Source organism: Euphorbia lathyris, chromosome 10, assembly GCF_963576675.1.
Source record: "Euphorbia lathyris chromosome 10, ddEupLath1.1, whole genome shotgun sequence".
In the NCBI taxonomy this organism is placed as follows: domain Eukaryota; kingdom Viridiplantae; phylum Streptophyta; class Magnoliopsida; order Malpighiales; family Euphorbiaceae; genus Euphorbia; species Euphorbia lathyris.
In genome coordinates this window covers 1936065-1942064 of record NC_088919.1, presented here as the reverse complement: position 1 = coordinate 1942064, position 6000 = coordinate 1936065, and positions in this window count along the sequence as shown.

The following is a 6000-nucleotide window of genomic DNA, read 5'->3' as shown; positions in this document are numbered from 1 at the left end:
AAATCGGTCCTTAAATTTTATGTCAACTTTTTTAATTTTAAAAAAAAATATTAAATAACAAAAAAAAAAACTTAAACTATTAAATTTATTTTTAAGAATATTAATATTAATTTTATCTTTCAAAAAAAAATATTTATTTTATTTTATTTTGACACATTTTGTTATAAATATTATTTTTATTGATCTATTTGTTATTTTTTTAAGGACATTAATATAAATAATATTAAAATATATATGTTTTTATATCCTGAATATTTTAAATTATTATTTTTACATAGTATAATTCATATATTAATGGTATTTATATAATCCTTTATTTAATAAAAATAAATAAATATAAAAAATACAAATCCGATTAATCAGTAAGGGCCCTCTCCGCCCGACTAGCGTCTAGCGTCTTTTACAACCTTGTCCATGAACTTAAAAAAAAACTATTGAGCATAGGACAACTTCAAGAAAAATGGGTTAGCTATTTTAATTTAGCAAGGTACTTGTAAAGTATATCATCCTAAGAAGGGCGTGATTATGCAAACTAATAGAATGTTTTTCTTGTTAACATCCATGCCACATAAAAAAAAAGCCATGTGTTTGCAAACTGAAGATGTATCTGATAAAAAAGCTTGCATGTGGCACTGTCGATTTGGGCACCTGAATCAAAATGAACTGAGAACATTGGCCTTCAATAAAATGGTGGTTGGCTTACCTGTTTTGAAGTCTCCTAAGGAGATATATACAACATGCCTAACGGGGAAACAACATCCAGAATCCATGCCAAGGAAGAGTCTATGGAGAGCTTCGAAACCACTTCAACTAGTACACTCGGATATATGCGAACCAATCAAACCAGCCTCACATAGTGATAAAAGGTATATCCTAAGTTTTATTGATGACTTTACTCGTAAAACTTGGATTTACTTCTTACATGAAAAATCTGAAGCTTTTGTTATCTTTAAAAATTATAAAGCTGATGTTGAAAAAGAGATAGGTGCATTCATAATGTGTTTGAGGACCGATAGAGGTGGCAAGTTCACCTCATTTGAGTTTGGAGAATTTTGTAAATCACGTGGAATTAACAAACAATTGACGGTTGCCTATTGTTGAGCGATTTCCGTAAGTGCACGGTATACGCTTGTAGTAATAAAAGATATCGATCCCTCAGGGAACGTTTTTCAACAAAAACTTATTTATAATCGGTTAAATTTACTTTAAGGTTTATAATATAGAAAATCGTTTAATCGGTTTTGGTTTTGAAATTGCTAGAATAAGAATTAAATTAGAGTGTGAAGATGTTAGAAGATATCTGATTTAAGAATGAATTTGCAAAACAGGAACGTTTTAGTACTTTAGAAAAGTAAACAAGTATATTTGTTTGCATTAAGCAAAGAAAACAACTTTAAACTTTGTACGAATTATAAAGATGAAATAAATGACGGAACCTCTAATTAATTGGCTTTGAACGCGACAAAACCCTTTCGGGATAAATTGCCCTTAATCAAATTAAAACTCTTTTGAGATAATAATTTGCCTAAGTGTTCAACAAAGTTTCCTTGTAAAGATTTTGTATTAAATACGTTTTAATGAAAACACCAGCAGTCACTTTAGTGGATTGGTTACCATAAGCGCTGCATAAAAATCTATCGAATAGAACGGACTTTATTAGATGAAATATAAATTGATACAAGTTTACAGAGAACATGGAGCATTGAATTCTTCGACGGCGTGCAAGTGAACGGGTTGTCAATCCTTTCCTTGGGTTTCGTTAGAGTTTGTCAGGCTCAGGGGCGAATCCTCTACTCAATCTTCTCGTTGAATCTTCGTAATAGAGACTGGGTCGGTCCACTACCAAAATGAAAACTAAACTGGAACAATGTCTAAACGCTACTGAATTTGTTATTATTTAGTAAACAATGTGTGTACATCATATTGCTTTTGAACAGAATCGAAATCTAACTTCTGAATCACTAGATTCGGAATTTCTGCATAAATTCTACACTAATCTCTTTCTTCTACACATATAACATTATATTTCAACTCTCCATCAACTCTTTATTTATAAATGTTGAAGAGTCTTGATTGAAGTGTCGTGTCCGTTGTGAAGGATCGTGTCCGCTGCGAAAGGACGTCTTTATCCACCCGAACGATCGCGTTTCGTCGAAAACGAAAGTGTGTAACTAGGCTTCTAAAATCTCCTGCTCGTACCGAGAATGGGGGAGCATCAATTTGTACCTCGGACGAAGGGAAGGAGGGGCTAAGGGACGCGTGTCGCGACCGTGAATAGTGGGGGCCGCGGTCGCGGCACGGAGCATTTTTCACTTCTTTGGCTCTCGTTCGTGTCCTCGACTTGGCGTTATTAATTTTCGTCGTCTTTGACTCCTTTTGTAGGGCTTTTCTTCTATTTTTGAGCTCTTTTTACTCCAATTTGGATTTTACCAAATATTTATGTACCTTGCATGAAAGAAACATATTCGAGAGTAAAAGTATTTTAAATAGTTATAAATATCATAAATTCGTAGCAATATTGATGTAATTATTGATGATATTTTAGGTATATTTTGGGCTTAACAAATCTCCACACTTAATCTTTTGCTAGTCCCGAGCAAAATTTCACTGAACTTATTCTCTAACTAATCTCTTTATGAAAATAGAACATATATCTCTGTATTACCTTTTAAATTAGTTAAGCCGAAAAGACTTACTTCGGATGGCAAATTTATACGCAAAATATCAAACTAACTTAATATAATATACGATATATCATTCGTCTTGTATTTTCAATTTTGAATCGAAGCATTCGGGACAATGTAAGCACGTATGTTATTGAGTCTTTCGTCTCAAGGCATTTCAAAACACTAAATTTCCTTTCCCAAACCTAAACTAATATATGAGATATATTGTATATTTAAATAAGTACTTGGGTTAATTATTTGCTTAGTTACGCCCGAGATAAGGGTGGTCTTGATCGTAACTTTATACGTATTTTATTGCTTGGTGTTTGCTTAAGAGGTACCGACTATGCCATGGGTGGACGCAATCGTTACTTTAAACTTATACACGCTTATTTTATTTTTTTTGCTTTAAACGTTCCTTCCATACCTCGATTGTGATAAGGGTGGTCGCAACCGTGGCCAAAAGTAAACGGTACTTAATTTTCTTCCCTTTCATACCTCGATTGTGATAAGGTTGGTCTCAATCGTGGCCAAAAGTTAAGAATTCAACTAATTGATTAATTAATATGAAATATAATATTGAAATTGGGAAAAAGAAAGATAGCACATTCATCCTATATTGACTTAAAATTTAACATGTATTATGGCTAAAGTTTCCTTAAAAACTTCAATTGGTGTTAATGTAAGACGAAATCAAACCGAGCTAAAATTGTTAGTTCAATTTAATGCCTATAAACCTAATTGAAAATTTAAAATAAGATTTATTGTAGCATGAATTGCATGATATAAAATAGAGATAGAATAAAGAAAATTTTTACTTAAATACATTCACTCGAGACAATTTTACTTAAAATCGTATCGGAGATTTGTGAAAAATTTGAAAAAATTACCCGTATAGAAATATCATTTCTAACGATAATGATAACCTAAAAATAATCATAAGTTTAAAAATATCATATAAAAATGTAACATTATGAAAAATAATGTTTAATAAATTGTGTTGCACTTTATGTTGCATTTGTTATAAATGATTCGTTGCATTTGTTATTTGTGCTAGAAAAACGAAATTGATGTTACATCTCCTCCCACACTTAAATTGGACCATGTCCTCATTGGTGCAAAAGCGAGATAGGAAGAATAATAAGCACAAAAACGAAGCATACGAAAAATAAAAATAGGAATGGTGCAAATGAAACATTCAACAGAAAATTAAAAATTGAAAATTGTACCAAACATATGAAAATGAAAATTGTACCAAATTATAACAAGATAATAAAATGAAAGAAAACAACCTAAGCTTGAGGTGGGGAATCGGGAGGTGTAGGTGACGTCTCCACATTGCGGCATCGGAAAAAGGAAAGCATCCGATGCCGAGTCGATCGATGTTCACGCCTCAAAAGATTGAGGTTGTCATTCATCACCATATTGTTTTTCGACCAAATCATCAATTCTTAAATTCATTTGACGATTGTTTGAATTGATTTGGTTCAAAATCCTCCACAAATCTACCGGATCATCCTCCGCTTGAGGTGCTTAGGGTTGTTCTGGAGCCGGTGGTTCATCCTCCTCGCCTTCCGCCTCTCCGCCGCCTTCGGTACCTACAAATTGAGAACTTGAAGCGCCACCACCCATAGTGCCACGAAGATGGGCAATTCGGGTAGCATAGGAAATAAAGACGGGAGGTCCTTGTGGAAGCAATAAATGAGCTCGCTCAAGAGCCGAGATGTCCAAAAGCGGAACATACCCACGGTAGGTGGACATGTCATATTCGGCCAATTCACCCCGTGCGCCCAACACAATAGCGGTGATAAAATTACAAAGAGGGATTTGAATGGTACTAGCCCTCGAAGCACGGAACAAATTATCAAACAAAATACCAATGCTATCAATCCGCAAGCCTTTAAGCAAACTATCCAAAACATACAAATCCCGAACCTGAATCTTGGAACTCTCAACACGACCAAACAAGGAGAAACACAAAAACTTATGAAAGAAGAACACACAATTGTCCTTAATCAACTTGCTTGAAGTGTTTTTCGAATTAAAATAATCTTGGTCCGAAAGAGTTTGCCAAACCGCATCATTATCAAAATCTTTAGGCTTATCATAAAAATTAGAAGTAGGGAAACCAAACATATTTCCCATTGCTTCATAGTCAATGGTGTATGTGATACCATTATTCCTAAAAGAGATTGAAGTTTTCTTCTTGTTCATGGTCAAAGTGACCAAAAATTCCACTACATATTCATTAATACGCGGGAAATGCATATTAACGAATTCTTGCCAACCCAAAGCTTCAATAAAGGCATCAATTCGAGTAGAGAAATTTAATGCTCTTACCGAATGGAAGTCTAAGAAGTGCATATCAACAAATTGGCGGTCGGCTTGAGAAAAATGTTTGAAACGAGCGGCTTCCTCCTCTGAATAGATGTCGAAATAAGCTCCACATTGAACCCGAAGGCGATTAGCTTCCGTAACGGCAGGCTTGTTACCAACACGCTTAGTCCTAACCATGGTGATGGTGTTTTGTGTGTTTAGGGTTTGAGAAGAAGAAGAAGAAGAAAAAGGAATTGAGAGAAAAAGTAAAGCTTGAAGATGAGTTTGGGGGTGTTGAATTGGAAGTGATTGAAAATAGAAAAGATAGAAATTGGAGTGAATAAATTGGGAAGAGTAAAAGTAGATTTTTGGGGAAGAGTTTAGAGTAAGGGATTGGGTAAAAATAGAGGTGATGTGAGGTTTGTGTAAGAGGTAGGTTTATATAGGGTTGTATTGGTAGGTGAATATGTAGAATAGGAATAGGAATAGGAATAGGCAAAATTTGGTGTCAAAATCGGATTGAAAAGGGCAAATTATACGCGTGTCGCGACCGCGGCACGCGAACTTCAGGCAGTTTTTGTTGGTCCCTTGTAAGGTTGCAAATATAGTTCCAAGGGGGGGTTAGGAACTATTTTACCTTTTTTTAAAATAATTTGGGCAGATTTCTTTTCTTTAAGAAAAGTTTATATAACAGCGGCTCTTAACACTCAGCAAGACACTGGCTTAGTCAACTGGTGACTAGGACAGCTTCGTTGCTTAGGTCAGGAAATAGCACTTAGAGTCTATTCCTGAACCAACTTATTGGTAGCGCACAACTCAGCTTGACCTCTCTTACTTGGTCAGTTTTAGTTTATTTTAAGCAAGCAATATAAATAAGGAGTTAAGGTTTAGAAATACTTCACTCAGCAGATTTATCCAGGTTCGGCTTCTTCTAAGCCTACGTCCTGTCCCCGGAACACTTCCGAGATTTCAAATCCTCTACTGAGCTCTTTAAAGGTATAGCCTCAAACCTTTTACA